Source organism: Pelmatolapia mariae, linkage group LG18 (genome assembly GCF_036321145.2).
Source record: "Pelmatolapia mariae isolate MD_Pm_ZW linkage group LG18, Pm_UMD_F_2, whole genome shotgun sequence".
NCBI classification, from domain to species: Eukaryota; Metazoa; Chordata; class Actinopteri; order Cichliformes; family Cichlidae; genus Pelmatolapia; species Pelmatolapia mariae.
The window spans coordinates 2867981-2870695 of NC_086243.1; the positions used below are offsets into that span (position 1 = coordinate 2867981).

The window sequence follows — 2715 nt, forward strand, 5'->3', positions numbered from 1 at the left end:
TCCGACAATCCCTCCATGTAAGTCGGGTATGCAGACAGAATCCGGTCCAGCTGAACTCTAACCGACTCCTTCTCACTCTCCTGCTGCTGGCTGAGGCCATCTACAACCCAGATAGCAAGGAAACATTGAAACAATGTTGAGTCAATATCAGGCGATGTCACTGAATCAACGTTGAAGTGTGACGTTGACCTAACGTCACTCTTGCACCCATTTTTAATGTTGAAACAACGTCAGGTTTTGATGTTGAGTCAATGTTGAGCTATGGTGTTGATTTTCCACCTCTTTCGCACAGTTGCTTTTTTATTAAAACAACAGTTAAATCATGACTGGAAATCTACCTTTCTTTATAGGTATTTTAACCAATACTAAACTACTGCATGTTTCCATTAATACTTAAACCACCTAAACACATAATTGTACTTATTCCTCAAATTGGACACCCTTTATAAAAATCAAATGTCTCACTGTATATCATGTCAATATTAATATCCTAAAATAAGAAAGCAATGCATGTGATGTAACAGAGAAAAAGAAAAACTAAACAAAAAAAGGTCAATAGACATGTTTTGTTTGCTAAATATTTTATTAAAAGACAGTTTCCTATTTACATTTATATGTTTAACATAAGTTTGTAGTTTTTACTCCGGGATGGGGACGGATGATGTGCGTCCTGTGCCACCCAAACGGTCTGGGGCGTATCGGAGCCATTTCTGCACTGCTTGTGCAAAGACAAACTCGGACATAGAGTTTGCCCCTAACTGCTGCGTCAGGCCATCTAGGACAAAAATACACACACACACACACACACACACACACACACACACACACACACACACACACACACAAACAAACAAAAAAAGTGAATTAGAGCACATGAATAAGCTCTTGTTATCTGTCTTCAGCAGGGAGAAAGTATGTAGACTCCTAGGCTGATAAACATGAAAGTCACCAGGGGTAAATCTGCAAACTGCCGCATTTGATTCCCAAAGAACTATGAGCGGAAAAACTGATAAGTCTTAGCATGGTGTGCCGTGTATCCTTTAAAACAAAAATAAACATGGGGTCGTCGGGCTGTACAAACTACAACCCAAGGACTAAACAAGCCACAGACCAAAGACTCCATCTCCAGATTAAACGGACATGAAAGTCTTGTTATTAAGAAAGACAAAGTAATATAGCAAAAACCGGACATAGGAAATGTGAAACTCACCCAGCAGATCAATCGATCCCTTTATTGTTCACTTTTTGCTCATAAAACTACAATAAACGGTAAAACTTACCAAATATACATCTGCACAGCACAGTATCTTTAAATGCCCTTTTTTGCTTTGTCTGGTCTTTTGTTTTTTTCCCTGCCCAGTTTAGTACCGAGGCCAGCTCGTTTGTAACGGCATAAGCCATTACACGGCGGACTCGCACCTCCAGTGTGGTCCCTCCAATCAAGGCAAAGCGTCTCACCTATAGACACATTTTAAGAGATGGAATTAGCGTGTCTCATGTCTTAAATGTGTATGCAAGTGCTTGTGTGTATGCCGTTGTTATGCATTTAAATCACATCTGACAGCTATTACACTTTATAGTTACAAAGTGTGCATAAGCTTTATATACTTACCATTGCCTTATTTGCCTCTTGCGATTGAAGAGCTGCCTCTGCATTGTTTAGCTCCTCCATGTTGTGCAAGGGCAAATCCAGAGGCAGTACCCCAGCATCTACCGATTCATTGCAGCCGTTATTGCGGATGGCTCTGACCTCCTCATGGAGTTCGTTAACAGCTCTCGTCAGGTCTGACAGCATAGTTAACATCTTTTGTGAGGTCGCATCTGTTTCAAAGAACAATTCTAGAAAGATTAATGGCTTAAGCAGTGAGAGGCGAAAAACTAATATATCCATAAGTGATGGTGTAACATTCTGCATTCAAGTATAAGTTGTTTTAACTGCTACAAGTGTTTGCTAGTTTTTGCCTGTCACATATATTTGATATTTGTATATGTAGCTTGCCATCACCAGTGCGTGAATTGTGTGTGAATGGGTGGATGACTGAATATGTAAAGCGCTTTGGGGTCCTTAGGGACCCGTTAAAGCGCTGTACAAATATAGGCCATTTACCATTTATACCATGTAAAATCTGAAATTCCAAGATTTTCGAACTTGCCTTGTAATAGTGGCCTCACAGAGTCTCTGGAATCTACAGAAAAGCAAATCGCAACAAGATGACATTCAGGAGTATAAACTGGTGTTTTGAAGATAAGAGTACAATGACATTGTGATTCAGCTTTAAAACAATTTTAAAAGCATACCATCTATAGGGAAGGCCTCGACATCAGACTCTGCATGCTGGGGAGATCGCAAAGCTGTGTCGTTTTGTGTGTTCTGCCAGAGTGGCGAAAGGTGCCGGAAGCTGGGTGGGGTATTATGATGCCTGCTGTCAGAGGGCTGGGGGGAAGACTGCGGAGTGGTGAGGGCTGTTTAGAAAAAGATAATTTTTTAAGTATTTAAGAATACAGACAACTTGTCAAAAAAGTTTCCCTGTATCACACACAGATATGTACAAAGACACTAGACATTATTTTATTACCTGGTATTTTCACTCGAGGGGCCTGGGGAAACCGTTTTTTGGTGGGCTGCTCATCCTCTGAGTCACTATATGTGTACAAGGGATTTGGTCTAAAGAAAGAAGTTGAAAACGGTCATGAGTAATTACAAATGTGCTTTTG

At 40.4% G+C, this 2715-nt stretch overlaps 1 long non-coding RNA gene across 1 annotated transcript; it reads right to left on the reverse strand.

Annotated features, from left to right (window-relative positions):
- Positions 1-1405: 1405 nt before the first annotated feature.
- Positions 1406-2371, reverse strand: LOC135932212 (uncharacterized). Its single transcript, XR_010573327.1, has 3 exons — positions 2299-2371; positions 2154-2186; positions 1406-1458 (listed from the first exon to the last, which is right to left on the reverse strand). It is a non-coding gene; the product is annotated as an uncharacterized LOC135932212 (long non-coding RNA).
- Between the last annotated feature and the right edge of the window lie 344 nt (positions 2372-2715).